Source organism: Cupressus sempervirens, chromosome 7 (assembly GCF_028749045.1).
Source record: "Cupressus sempervirens isolate cs-2001-9-10 chromosome 7, ASM2874904v1, whole genome shotgun sequence".
Lineage (NCBI taxonomy): Eukaryota > Viridiplantae > Streptophyta > Pinopsida > Cupressales > Cupressaceae > Cupressus > Cupressus sempervirens.
The window spans coordinates 389397193-389413514 of NC_143124.1; the positions used below are offsets into that span (position 1 = coordinate 389397193).

Here is a 16322-nt window from a genome sequence, read left to right on the forward strand (position 1 = left end):
CATAATACCAAAGGCTTTACCTTTAGATTCTCACACTAAAGATTTTGATTTATGTTCTTATCCGTCAAGCATAACACCGAGAACATTTGACAATCCTTCTACAATCATACAACTGGGCGTAATATCAAAACTTTTCAAAAATTAGCTTCTGACCACACGAGGTAAGCGTAACAACGTAAGATCTATGAAACTTCTCTCGAGTCATATGACTATGTGGACATGCAAGACGATCATACCACATGAGGACGTGGCCTCAGAAACTAATGCATCTTTAAGACACTTAAGCATTGTGCAACTGTCTATTTACATATTAAAATTCCCCGCCCCCCCTATGAATATGGGATAAACCAAATGAGCTCTGTTTGTGTTAATAGTGAACCTATCTTTGACTAGTGACTACTCCTCTTCTTTTAGCTACAGCTTCGTGTTTTTAAACAACCTCTTTTCTTTTCATCAATGTGTGAGCACTCTAACTTTATCCAGTGTTTGGTGTCTTCTTCCTTGTGTCTATTGAGATGCCTCCTTTTATGACTGCAGTTTATATGCTAGTCAACTCTTTTTATATGCTGGTATGTTTTCTTAACATGCCACCTCAACACACTTCAGACAGCTTCCTCTATTTTATTCCTCTTTTGGTGTGAGCTCTTTTCCCCTATGTGGATCCACCTTCATTCTTCCTATCGATGCTTTTCTTTTTTAAAAATGTGGCTTTGACGTGGGCTACTTTCTTAACTACGTGGGAACTCTATTGCATTTGAATGCTTGTCTAATGCAATGTATGGCTACCTTTGACTTCCTTTAAGCCATCCTATGCCTCTATTGCCACATATTCCTTCCTAATGCCATGCTCTCCATATTTTGTTTGCATAAATGTGTCTCTATAGCTGATTTTCTATCCTCAATATCTCTCAAACACTCCAAACTCAAAAAAGAACAGGCATCTTTAGAGTCTTTTCTGCATCTTCAAAATGAGCTTATGTCCAACTCTTCACAAATGGAAGGTGCTTTGGAATAATGTATTGATCAACCTAGCCCACTGTGTAGATATGAACAAATGCAAAATCAATACCAAAAGCCTTGTGGTTTCTGCTGAAGTCTGCACCCTCACCTTGAGTGGCACTGTAATGGTTGAGTCATAGTTTTTCTGGAGCAAAAACCCATAAAACCCTTCCATCTCTATCTCTAACATATGTTTTGAATCCACCTATTTTATGTATGCTTCCATTTCTTCTATCCATGCCTGCAATGTGTTTCTAGATGGGTCAAACTGACAATGGGGTTCATTCATGAGTTCCCATGCAAACATGGTGGGATCATCCTTGTATATTACTTTTCTCACTATATTCATCTTGTTTAACACAACCTTAGTATGGGCTTTAAAATAGGTCTTGAGGGTTGGATTGAGAAATCATCATTAGATTTAAGATTTAAACCATCCTCCGTCCCTCACTTCACATATTGTGCTTTCCCTCCGTAGGCTTCCCATGAGTTGTTCAATATGCTCAAAATCAATCTAATTTTATTCTCCTTGGCTTCACTTACAATAAAGTCCAAAGCCTTGAGGACGTCCTCATTATAAACACCAAGAAATTTTTGAAGGGTTCTCCTACCACCATTTTGTGAAGCTAATGTTCTTGTACTCCACTATCTTAACATTTGAATGCACAAGTTTTAAAACCTCATTCTTTACATCAGTGAGAAAATTTCATACTTTCAACCGAGAAAATGTTTTAAATAAAGAAAAGTCTTGTCATAACTGAGAGGCTCAATTTTGATGAATACCTTTTCCTCAGTTGATCTTGGTAATAAGGTCTATCCTTTGATATATTGAATCTCTCCAACTTAATTTATCACCTTATTAATTTGACTAGATTAGTCAAGCCCCAAAGTGGGTCCATCTAAAAAAATTCATTTCTGAACAACTAACATGGAAAACTTATCCATCAACCCTCTTGACCTAAATGGAATCAACTTTGATTACATGTTCACCACTAAAACTCATTTTAAAACATTTCTACACCATTGTGAAATCTGTTTCAGGAGGCCTGTTGCCTGGCTTTAAAAACTGACATGCCTGGCTTTAAAAACTAACATAAACACCTTGCCGAGCTTTGAAATCTAACATACTAATTCTGTATTCCACATATTTTCACCCTATTGAATCTTATCTCATTAAAAATTTAGGGTCAAAATATATTCACTATCGAAGTTTCCTTCTCAAAATCACCTGCATGAAAACATGTTAGAAAACCATAAATCGTGTATGGCATTGGCTTCAAAAACTAGGTAGACGGTCACTTGGAGGGATGAAACTTAAGGCATCAGTTCATTGTCATGAGGAGAGTATGGATTTCTGATTTGGGCTCATGACAAATAACAAGATGCAAATGTTGATTAGTCAAAGTAGGCTACTTGGATTTGCTAATTGGAAATAATGGCAAAAAAGTGATTTTTTTGCAAATGGAAATGACCTGGAAAAGTGTGCAAATGGATGCGTCATGACTTGAAAATTGGCATACTTAAAGTATTTTCAAAGGAAAAAATAGTGGTACAATCCATTCAATCTAGGCAATCATAGATCTCAAGTTATAACATCACGAACAACGGTTCCAATCAATCTACACTTTATGACACTAGTAAAAACATAGAAATTGTGTTTGGAATTGCATTTAAAATCTGATCAAATGGATTTTTCATCAGCTGAAACTTGAAACATAACAAGTCTCTGATGTTTCCAATACAACACAATAGGAATTCCAACATTTTGGTCAACAGGGCTTTCCAGAAATGTGAACAACTACACAAATGCATAGAATAGTAAATGACCAACTTTGAGGGATTTGAAACCTAGTCAAACAAATTTGAAATGACTCAAAATATAAAACATAGGTTCTCAAGTACAGATATTAGATACTCCCAAAGTGGAAAATCATAAAATATTCTTGGGTGTGAGATATTCACTTGCAAACACAACCTTCTATCATTGTTTGACACTTGGGTGAAAATGTAGATTTAGCAATTTCTCAAAATGGAACTTCATGAAATGACTCAGAATGATGATTTAACTTCATGGAACATGTGGATGGGCTAAATGGAAGGTGTTAGAATCAGTATACACCTTAGGGGCCTCAAAGATATAGCTGGGTACACATGCATTTATGTGGCTTGATTTCTCAATGGTACTCAAAATTTGGGCTACAATTTTGAGCGCCAACGGTGGCTCTATCTGGGAATGCATGTCCCTTGTGGGCATGGAAAGATTTTAGATCTCTACAAGAAGTAGACCACACACCTAAACTTCAAAACTTCTCTTGAACAACTTTATTGAAAATAGGAAAACTACCACTAATATTATGTACACACGATGGCCCCGAGCCACCGAACCTCAACAAAATTGTTTACCTCTATCGTACACCTGATTTTCATTCCTTTCCTCATGAGGTAAACTGAAATTACTTCTATCAATTTCACCAATCAGATGAACATCATGAAACAAATCACTTGGCAAAATGAAATCAACCCCTTCACTTTCATAATGCATGTAAAAACTTAGCATAACTTTAACCTCTTGCTCACTATGAAAAAGAACATCAGCATGCTCATGAATGTCAACATCAAATTGGAACTAATATTTATTGACTGATTCATGCATGTTGTCTACTAGAAACACAAAGTGTTCATATTCAGATTCATGGAAAGAGTTATATATATCAGGATTTTTCAACTCACCTTGACTTTGCATCTCTTCAAGTGTTGCCAACTGAATCTCAAATGAGTAGTTAGATTCATATTCACACATGTCATCCATATCAGAATCTAATGCTAATCCATAATCTTCAAATGTTTCTTCAAAGTCAACAAACAGATTAGTCTTCACATTAGAAGGTTCATCATAAAAATATTTACAAGGTGCACACTGATTTTCAATAATTACTTTGTCAAACACCTTGTCATCCATATCATCCGATGCAACATCATTATCTTCACTATCATACCTAGAAGAAGAATAATCTAACTTATTATAGCATTATGATAAAGTATCATCATTAAACTCATTCTCCACTAAATCTAAAGCTTCCATGCCTTCTTCAAACAACAGGTTGATAACTCCATGCATTGATCCTCTTTGAACATTATGACAAAAAATGGGCTAATCATCCTCAAGATTTTCATCATATAGAGAATTAGTATATACTTTAAAACCATTACCCATCTTGTCTTCATGGAGACTTTCAACATGTGAAGAAAAATCAGAACTACATGCGGACTCACTTTCTATTCCATCAACGAAGCATGTAGAATATAAATCAAAGTTACTTTCATTGTCTTCATGTAGGAAATTCAAATGTTTTGCAGACCTATCATTATTTATCTTAGTAATAGGTGCTAATGCATTAACCTTAGAATCATTCATATACTGATCATCATTGCATTCATTCTCAAGACATTCATCTACACAATTAGGTAATCCATTCTTATAAACAACCTCTTTATCCTCGTATTGTGTAAACAAATCTTCACAACTTTCAACATCTAGTTGACTTGTATAACTCTAAACTAGGAATTTACTTTCAAATTTAGAAATAGAACTCATTTCTTTACTGACATAAGAATACTCACTCCTGTTATTGCTTTCTTCTTCCCAACTTACATTTGATTCATATGAAGATGAACATACACTATGACTATCCTCTCCTTGACTCGAGTGATAACTCTCATCATCAACTTCGTATGACACCTCTTGATAATATACTGGATCGAAAACTTCATTATCATCAATTGAAAGGTGACTTTCAACATCTTCGTACTCATATTGAGATGCATATCTTTCAAATTCAACCTTTATAATATTCTCAACAGAATGCAATCTCTTAATAAGATAATTCATTTCTTGTGTATCTGACTGATCAAGTGAATCTATCTGATCATCCACTACTGAAACATTACAAATATATGTGCTTTGTTCCTCTAATTTTGATTGAGATAAATGTGACTGACATTCTTCATCTTGTGTTATCTCACTACGACATGTCAGATCAGCAACATTAAACTCATGATCATAGAGACAACTTTTAGCCTCCTCACCTACACAGAACTGAGATATAGGTGCAACAAGTTCAAAATTTGAAGTGTTAGTTACATCATCATACATATAATCATCTTGAGAAGAACTTACTATTGTAACTAAACCTTGATTCATAAAATCAGCATAGCGTTGAACCCTATCAAGTCTGAAAAATTTCTTATTGCTGTAACATCATGAACACATGTGTCTTTATTTGCAATAAACTCATTCGTCTCTACACATACATTCTGATTTGAAATTTCAATCTGATTATTCATTATAGTAGGGGTATTGATAAGCTTATTCAAAACTGAAGAATCAACACCATATTCAAATTTTCTTTCATGACCATTATACTGGCAATCATTCATAGAAAAATGGCCTCTAGTCAATCCATACTTCATATTGTTCTCAATATCCCTAGCAGTCATAAAAGCCTAATATAATGTCTTTGATTCTTTATCTCTTAGTAGATAATTCATTTTCGTATCAAATGCATCAAAATATATAGCTAAACACATTTGATCATTAGGTTTATAACTCTCAGGGATTTCATTCAAAACTCTTGCAAATTTGATGTTAACTTGAGGGACAAGTTCATCACTCTGAATACGAATATTCAAGAACTTGTCATAAGAATCAGATATGCTTACCCATTCTCTAAATTGCTTCATGAAGGTGGAATGCAACTCACTCCAAGATTAAATAGATCATGTTGGTAAAAAAAAAAACTAGTCTCTAGCATCTCCTTCCAAGGTTTGAACAAATAGCTTCATGTGCACGTCTTCATGAGCAATTTCATAGTCACCCATCAAATCAATAAACAACTCAACATGATGATTAGATGAAACAAGATGGTTCCCATTAAACTTAGTCAAAAATTTTCTAACATCATTAGGAATGACATTCAGGAAACCATGAATACCATTGAAACATAATCACATATATCTCTTGGAAGAAATGGATCCAGGAACTTGACTAACTGGTTGCATCTTAGGTGAAATGAATCTTGACATCCTTAAAAAAAATGAAACTCATTCACCCATAATTCTATTTTGTAATTTGCAGCAGATCTATACCCTTCTACCAATCTCAACTTCAAACATACTTCACAAACTTAAATACAACCGAACGAAACTTGATCTAATGAAGTGTATGAAACCTATTACACTATTCTCTTCCTCTTAGTGTTGAAACTTGACTTGATGGAAAACACATATGTATAACTCACTTTCATGAAATAGGAATCACATGAAAATATAAAATACCTCAAGTGTCATGCTGAAAACATTGATCTGTTGGTTGGCCTAGTGTTCATCTCAATTCCTCACACCATTGATCATATCCTTTGTAGAGTTGCTATCTCTTTGAGGAGAACTAAATGAAATCACAACTGTGGTTCATTTTTTAACATTTCAAAACTTATGACAACAGATCAAACAACACTTTAAAACTTATTAGTAAAGAACGTATATATATCTTTCTTCTTGTTCAAAATTTTGACCCAACTTTTAGATCTACCTATTTCAATTGAAAACTCTTGAAAACATTTATACATAACCGATCTACACTAGTTCAAAGATCCTTTAGAGAGTTGCCACTCACGAGAAAGATTTAAAACATAATTCATAACACTACAGATCTTAACTGAATTGTCACTTTGTAGAACTTTGCAAAACTTTAAACAACTTGAAGAGAGAAAACCCTTTAAAATAATTCCGGTGCTAAATTTTCAGTAGTACTATGAAAACAACAACTAGTTGAATTGACTAGAAATAAAACTTAGTAACACAATCTATATTCAAACTTGAAATTACTGTTGTAGATGGATAAAAACTTACTGGGGTGCATGAAACTTCAGCAAGGAAATAAGAAACACCTCTTGCTATATATTTTTTGTATCCAATCTCTTTCATGCTAGAGATTTTAGCTTCTTTTGTATGTAACTCTCCAGTAGAGTCACCAAATTTTTGGCTCCTTATTTAATAGTTTTACAAACAACCAAGAAACCAGACAAATGCATCTAAGGCTAGAAAATTCCTATGATGAATGCACCTGACTACAATCTTGGGCCAACTATAAGGCTTGACCCTTCTTCACTTCAGGCTCTACAAGACCTAGGTGGGTTAACCTTCAGGTTCTGAGATATGGTAATAGTGCATTTAAAACATAAATATGAACCTATTTATTGTAGATGAAAACCCCTATATCTCCTAATAACTCATGTAATAACACATATCTCTAGTAGAAAATTGCAAATCCTATGATATTCACAAGTTGAGTGAGGGTTAATTATTTTCAGACCACTAAAAAAATGTGAAATACTGAATTTATTTTGAATAAAAGATTTTGTGCAAATGAAATTCATATCAGCTTACATCTAATTTAGTGCTCAGTGCCTTATCCATTAAAACATAGAGTCATTACCAGTAGGATGACCTAATTTGTTTGCATTACAATCAAGTTTATCAACTAAAAATCCCAAATCCCATTCTTATGCAATATCCCCTTCATACACCCAGAAACCCTATCAGAATGCTAAAGCATTTACCTAACTCCTTGAGTTACAAGCAACAAAAAATCTAATACACAACTCATCCAAGTTGCCTTAAATCAAATGAACGGTATCCATTAATCACAAAGTTAATGACATATGAAGAATTAGGAGATAGAACAAGGAAACTCAGATAATTCTTGTAAATCCTTTTTTATATTCATCCATGGAAAGACTGAATACATGAACTGGTAGAACTAAATGAAACTCTAAATAATTCACATAATCTAACATCAATCTCCATTAATCTCAGAAAACAACACATGAGAATGAATTGAAAATTTGCACAAGAGGTGGATGCGTGGCCTTCATTGCCAAAACACAGCTCAATAGACAGGAAGCAAAACCATCTACAATCCCTGGTTTCAACAATAAAACACTGGAACCTTGATGGTATTACCCAAAGAAAACTACCAACACCTTACAATCAATGAAAGAAAGAAATATATATCAAGAAGTGAATTCTTAGATCCGTTATGCAATTGACATCTGTCCACTTGAAATTCAATCTCCTACAACTAAATAACTTCTTTCTAATCTCTCCCATCAATTGGTGAATCAAATCTTCAATCAGTTTTGCCTCCAAAAAGCACAAACAATCTAAAATATCTGATTGAACAAGTAACTAATTTGATGCCTGATCTATAACAACAAAATTTGGTTAAAAATGAACTCAAGAAGGGTAAAAAAATTTCCAAAATTCATTTTAAGCTTCAACAAATATCAATATATGTTCCCCAACTGATTCTGACATCCCATGATGAATTCTGCCCCTTTTACTGAGAATGCCCCTAAAATTGCAAATTTGCTTACATAACATATCGATGAAGACCTGTGCATAATCTGACCTAAAAAATGGATAGTTTACTTCTGCCTAGTTCCAACAGTATATTGCACTACCTATTTTGGACAAAAAATGCCTCTAATATGGCCATTTGAAAAACAGGCTCCTGGATTATGAACAGGCCTTTAAAATTCAAAAATTTCAAAATTTACATAGTTAAAACTATTTAAATTTTTAAATTTATTCATATTCTTCATTTTAAATCTAAATTTGATTTTATATTTACCTTATCCTTATCCCTCCATTCCTATTATGTCACATGTCAATTTTTTGATTGGCTCACAACCTAGGTGGGTCCCACATTTTATTTTCAATTTGAAATATTTCAATTTTTCTTTTGTGCTTGTACGGTGGGACATGCTTACATTCATATGCCTGAAATATTTTTATTTATTAATACATTGCTTATTCTCCCGTAGCACCTTGAGCATGCAAATTTTTCTTCCCGACCATATGGGCCTCAAATTTTGTAGCACTGTAATACCCAAGGCTTTACCTTTACATTCTTATGCTAAAGATTTTGGTTTACGTTCTTACATGTCGAGCATAACACCAAGAACATTTGAGAATCCTTCTACAATCATACAACTAGCCATAATATCAAAACTTTTCAAAAATTGGCTCCCAACCACATGGGGTAAGCATAACAACGTAATATCTTTGAAACTTCTCTCCGGTCATACAACTGTGTGGACCCATGAGCCGATCATACCACATGAGGATGTGGCCTTAAAAACTAATGTATCTTTAAGACACTTAAGCATTGCGCAACCATCTATTTACATATTAAAAGTCCTCGCCCCCCCATGAATATGGGATAAACTAAATGAGCTCTGCTTGCATTAACAACGACCCTATCTTTGACTGGCGACTACTGCTCTTGTTTTAGCTAGGGCTTCTTGTTTTTAAATGGCCTCTTTGCCTTTCCTCAATGTGTGAGCACTCTTCCTTTATCTAGCATTTGGTAGCTTCTTCCTTGTGTCTGCTGAGATTCCTCCTTTTATGACTGTAATTTATATGCTAGCCAGCACTTTTTATATGCCGGTATGTTTTCTTAACATGCCACCTCAACACTCTTCAGACAACTACCTCTCTTTTATTCCTCTTTTGGCTTGAGCTCTTTTCCCCTATGTGGATCCACCTCATTCTTCCTATTGATGCTTTTTTTTTTTTTAATGTGGCTTGGACATGGGCTACTTTTTTAACTACGTGGGAACTCTATTACATTGGAATGCTTGTCTGATACAATGTGCAGCTACCTCTGACTTCCTTTAAACCATCCTTTACCTCTGTTACCATGTATTCCTCCCTAACGCCATGCTCTCCATATTTTGTTTGCATAAATGTGTCTCTATAGCCAATGTTCTATCCTCCATATCTCTTAGACACTCCAAACTCAGCAAAAGAACAAGCATCTTTAGAGTCATTTCTGCATCTTCAAAATGAGCTTGTGTCCAGCTCTTCACAAATGGCAGGTGCTTTGGAATAATGTATTGATCAACCCAACACACTGTGTAGATATGAAAAAATGCAAAATCGATGTCAAAAGCCATGTGGTTTCTAATGATGTTCGTACCCTCACCTTGCGTGGTACTATATGGGTTGAGTCATAGTTTGTCTAGAGCTAAAACCCGTAAAACCCTTCCATCTCTATCTCTAACATATGTTTTGAATCCACCTATTCTATGTATGCTTCCATTTCTTCCATCCATGCCTACAATGCATTTCTAGATGAGTCAAACTGATAATGGGGTTCGTTCATGAGTTCCCATGCAAAAATGGTGGGATCATCCTTGTATATCACTTTTGTCACTATATTCATCTTGTTTAACATAGCCTTAAGATGGGCTTTAAAATAGGTCTTGAGGGTTCGATCAAGAAATCACCATTAGATTTAAGAGTTAAACCATCCTTCTTCCCTCACTTCACATATTGTGCTTTCCCTCCGTAGGCTTCCCATGAGTTGTTCAATATGCTCAAAATCAATCTAATTTTATTCTCCTTGGCTTCACTTACAATAAAGTCCAAAGCTTGAGCATGTCCTCATTATAAACACTGGGGAATTTTTGAAGGGTTCTCCAACCTCCATTTTTTGAAGCTAGTGTTCTTATACTCCATTGTCTTAACATTTGGATGGACAAGTTTAAAACCCCATTCTTTACATCAGCAAGAAAATTTCTTACTTTCAACTAAGAAATTTTTTTAAATAAAGAATAGTCTTGTCATTACTGAGAGGCTCAATTTTGATGAATACCCTTTTCTTGGTTGATCTTGATAATAAGGTCTATCCTTTGATATATTGAATCTCTCCACCTTTTTTTTATCACCTTATTAATCTAATAGGATTAGTCAGGCCCCAAAGTGGGTCTGGCTAAAAAGAAATTCTTTTCTGAACAACTAACATGGAAAACTTATCCATGTCCTTTACCTTGTCTCACATTGTCATGACCAATGTAGATGTCCTTTAGCTTGTTCCACATATCAAAGGTAGTTTTGCAGTCCTTGACATTATCAAATTCTTCATAGCTAAGAGCAGATGCAATGTCTATCATCATGGTGTTATGAGTCTTCTTCTTAGCAATGTCATTAATAGATAATGTACCAGAAGGAGTTACATATTCTTCATCAAGGTATTTCAATCCTATATCTCCAATGGAAGCCAAATGAAGTGTCATTAGTCCCTACCATGCTGAAAAGTTATCCCCATTAAGCCTTGGAATTTCCCTCTTGTAAGACATCTTGATCTTTAGGTTAGGTCCTTAAAACCTTTCCTGTAAGCACCAAAAGCTCTGATACCAATTGTTGGTAATATAGATGGAGCAACCGAGAGGAGGGGTGAATTAGTTACCACAAAAAAAAATCCATAGATCCCTTAGATGTCTGATAAAACTAGTTACTATTGTCACTTAGTAAACATATAGAAAAATTTTGTAACTCAGTAAATGCAGTGTATGTTAACCTATTACTGAACTTTAAACATACATAGTGATTAACATGCAACCATAAAAGAAATAACATGAATGCATGAGACACCAAATTTAACATGGAAACCCAATATCAGAAAAACCACCAAGTAACTAGCTACTAATTTGCACTCTTTTGAAGTGAGCCCTGTTAGGAGCCAACCTAGTTAAAGGTTAGAATACACATTGTTAGGTGTGACCTTGTTAGCGGATTTAATCACCCTATAAGGATTCAATTGAAGTGTCACCTTGTTAGAGGATTTACAAATGACTATTAGATCAAATCCATTAAGAGATTTTGGAATCAATGCTACAATGGTAAGAAGGTAACAATGAATGACTTGAATGAGATACAACTAAATTGCTGATATAGATCTCTATTTTTCTTCACTAGATCCTTCCCAATCAAATAAAACTTTGCTACTCCTCAAGGATATCTGACCATCCTTCAAAGTTCACTCACACTTCTTCAAACAATACACTTGAATGCTCCTCATTTCATGCGCACTTGGAATTCTCAACTGGACCTTTTATTTGTACCTTAAAAATTATCAAGTCAACCCAATTACAAGTTAAAATCACCAATAAACATTTCCTCAGTTGGCTAGAAACATTACTTCAAATAATCAAACTTTATTTCTTAAAATAAAAAAAAATCTTCATTAGCCAACCCTACTCAGTAAATAATGTTCTTGAAATGATTTCTTGTGTTAACCAATAGAAGCTCAGTTAACACTACTTTCTGCCACATTTTCCTTCGATGCCCAAGTGAGCTCGATAGAAACTATCTACATAGAATAATGTCAAGTAATAATCAATAGACATAGAAATTCACTTTTTTGACCAACTAAGCTCGGTAAGAACTATCTAATAACTGATATGGCATTTGTGTAACATCAAAGACAACACACAATCCAACAATTCTATCCAATAGTTATATACTTATCTTGATAAAGAACAAAAAATGAGTGTAGTAATTGTAGATATCCCTCCCTAATATGCCTTCAATGTGATATATCATATGTAACCTTTGAGATTGATGATAAGATGGTAAAAATAAATATGGAGCAGTAAGAAATTGAAGATGACATGACATGTTTTGTAGACACTGATGTTAATGCATTTAGGGTTGAAGTGATGGTATTAAAGAAAGATAAAAGTAAGTCACCCATTGTAGCTGAAGTTGAGTCAAAATAAAAAAGGGGTAATTTATGGACAATTTACTTTGATGAACCTTTCTATAAAGAAGGATCAGGGGTAGGTATTCTTTTGATTTCTCCTGATGGTTGTAGTTATAAGTTCTCTTTTACTCTAAAATTTCTATGTACAAATAACATAGTAGAATATGAGGCTTTACTTTTAGTATTAAGATTGACTCATAAACATGGAATCTAGTGCTTCTATGTCATTGGTGATTCTGAGTTAATTATTTCCCAAGTAAGAGGAATATATGTCTCCAAGAACAAAAGATTGAAATAATATAGAAATGCTGTCTGGGATATGATAGAAGGTTTTAATGCCTTTGGGAGAATGTGGAAGGATAGGAATAATAAAAAGATGGGTGACTTGTTGAAAAATATTTCTATAAAGCCTGATTTCATAACCTTTTTTGGTTTATCAAAAGTAGAAGTACAAACCAAACCTTTAGTCCTTGATAATATCCAAAATTGGCAGGTTTTTGAAGAAGAGAAAGATATTATAAGGTTTTTTAATTATGAGGACCAATTTTGGGGGCAAGAAATTGATTGTGCATCACTTATAGAGATAGTAGATGGTAAGGATACAATTTTTGGTGAAGTAGTTCAATTAAAAACAAATAAGATTCCCAAAGGTTTGGCTGTATTGGAAACTATTTTTGGTAACCATGATAGGTTCAAGACAATTGAAATTGAACATGATGCAAAGGACTTAGAAGAGATTAACCTTGGAACCAAAGAAGCACCAAAGAAAGAATATATATAGGGAAGAAGTGATCTCCTAAAATCAAGCATACTTTGGTTAGGTTACTGAGAAAGTACAAACATGTGTTTTCTTGGTCATATGATGATTTGAAGGCCTATAGAGAGGACCACTTTCACCATGAAGTTCCATTGAAAGAGGGAGCTAAACCATTTAGAAAAAAATAGAGGCCTATAAATCCAAATCTTGTACCAAAGATTCAAGAAGAATTAATAAAGTCGAGGGATGTAGGATTCATCAAGCCAATTAGGCATTCCTCTTGGGTATCAAATTTGGTCCCTATTAGGATGAAGAATATGACATAATATTATGTGTGGATTTTAGGAAACTAAATATTTCTTCACTAAAGGACAATTATGGTTTTCCAAACATGGAAGTCATGCTACAAAGAGTCATTGGATAAGAGTTATATGGATGGCTTCTTTGGCTACAATCAAGTGGTTGTAAATGAATCAGAGTAATATAAGACTATATTTATAGCACCTTCGGTAACATATGTTTATAGCATAATGCCCTTTGGTTTAAGTAATGCTAGTGCTACTTTCTAGATAGCCATGGATATGACCTTTGCAGATATAATTGATAAATTTCTAGTAGTATATCAAGATTATTTGATAGCATATTCAAAGGATGAAAATGATGATTGTATGCATCCTGAAAAGGTATTTATTAGACCTCTTAACTATTGCATTTCTTTGAATCTTAGGAAATGTGCCTTTGATGACACTAAAGGTAAACTATTGGGTTATTTGATTGGAAAAGAAGGAGTTAGGATAGATCCAGAGAGGGTGGAGACTATAGAAAAAATTCAGAAGCCTAAGAATGTGAAAGGAATTCAATCTTTCTTTGTGAAATTCTTCTTCCTTAGAAGGTTTTTTACAAAGTTTGCTGAAATAAGTAGACCTATTCCTAAAATGTTGAAGAAGGGCTCTGAAATTAGATGGGATGATTAACCAAGCATGGCTTTTCAAAAAATAAAACAAGCAATAAAAGATGCTCCTATTTTAAGAGTCCCTAATTATTCTAAGCCTATGCAAAAATTCTCCTTTTCCTCATTCCATACTATTGCAATAGTTTTATTATAGAAGAATGAGGATGGATATGAACAACCAATAGTATTTTCAGTAAATCCTTGCAGGCTACAGAATTGAAGTATGACATAAATGAGAAGAAAGCTTATGCATTAGTCAAGGTAGTCAAAGAATTTAGATGATATCTAATGAGAGCTACTATAATTGCTTTTGTACCTAATGATACAGTAAAAGACATCTTCTCATAACAAGAAGTTTCAAGGAGAAGATGCAGATGGATCAATATGATCCAAGAATTAAATATAGATATCTAGATGACTAAGCTGGTAAGAGGACATGGACTTGCTAAACTCATGGCAAAGGAAAATCTTGAAGCAAATTAAATAAACCAACTTGATGATGATTGCAAAAATAGATTATATGATATGGATATCTATGATTCGAATAAAGATATGGTATTTTACTTGCAATACATGAAGAATCCACCAAGATTGAGTGATTTTTAGATAAGATATTTAGAGTTATAGGCTATCATATATGTTATTGTAAGTGGGTAGTTATGGTGGAGGAGTATGGAAGGTGTGTTGCACAATTGTGTTGATGAAAATCATTTAGTAACAATCTTGAACAAGATGCATAATGGAGTATGTGGAGGCCATTGTATGGCTAAAACAAAAACTAATAAGGTGTTCGGAGCAGGATTTTGGTGGCCTAACCTTTTTAAGGATGCACACAAACTTGTAAAAAGGTGTGATGCTTGTCAAAGATTCAGTGAAAAATTAAAAATTTCTAGAAATCTATCATTAAAACTAGTACATGTGCAAGAACCTTTGTAGTAGTGGGGAATGAAATTGATAGGTGAAATTCCAACCAAGTCTAGTACTAGTTATTCATGGATATTAGTGGCAATAGATTACTTCACAAAATGGGTATTAGTCATTCCTACCAAGAATGTTACTACTAAAGTGGTAAATAATTTTCTATTGAATAATGTTATAACTAGATATGGTTGTCCTGAGAGAATTTTCATTGACAATGCCATGTGTTCTAGATCAGAGAAATTTATTAATTTTTTTGAAAAATATGGTATTACAAGATCTACTTCATCCTCATATCACCCCTAAGGATATGGATAGGTGGAATCTAGTAATAAGAGCCTACTAAAGATTATCAAGAGGATCTTAGATGAAAATAAAAGAGTTTGGGATTCCAAATTGCCACTAGCACTATGGGCTGATAGGGTAACAATAAAGAATGGCATATGATGTGCACCGTTTGATCTAGTATATGGAATACAAGCCAAGCTGCCCCAAAATAATTTAAGGGGAATGTATAAGTTTTCCCAGTAATATGATGAAGAAATCATTAATGAAATGTAGATGAAAATGGATGATATTTTATAGTTGGTTGAGATAAGAAGAGATTCCTCTATCAAAAATGTGAACTTGTAGGTTCAAGTTAAACATTTATATGACAAGAAGGCGATAGCAAGAAAAATCCAACCTGATGATATGGTGTTACTATGGAATGCTAGGCTAGAAGAAAATGGCAAACATGGAAAATTGGATCCCATTTGGTTAGGCCCATCTTTGATCCATGGAAATTGGGGAGAAGACTCTTATTTTATTAAAGAACTATCAGGAGGCATTCTAGAGTTCCCAGTTCATGGACAATTTCTGAAGAGGTATTTCTATTGAAATACCTATTTTCCACAAACATTAGTTTAGGTTTTGTGTTATATGTAAATTCATCTATAGTCTTGTTGTTCCTATTTATTTTGTTAGTTCCCCTACTTTGTGAGGCATTTCTCTCCATAAATACTAGATTCTTGCATCGATACAAGTTATCTATCATCTCCAGATAGAGCCATTGATGGCATGTATTTTCACTTATCTTAAAAAAAATT

General features: G+C 33.9%; 2 pseudogenes; both read right to left on the reverse strand.

Annotated features, from left to right (window-relative positions):
- Positions 1-898: 898 nt before the first annotated feature.
- Positions 899-5152, reverse strand: LOC149547136 (mannan endo-1,4-beta-mannosidase 8 pseudogene; annotated as a pseudogene).
- A 4532-nt stretch (positions 5153-9684) lies between these two features.
- On the reverse strand, positions 9685-10592 carry LOC149547137 (mannan endo-1,4-beta-mannosidase 6 pseudogene; annotated as a pseudogene).
- Between the last annotated feature and the right edge of the window lie 5730 nt (positions 10593-16322).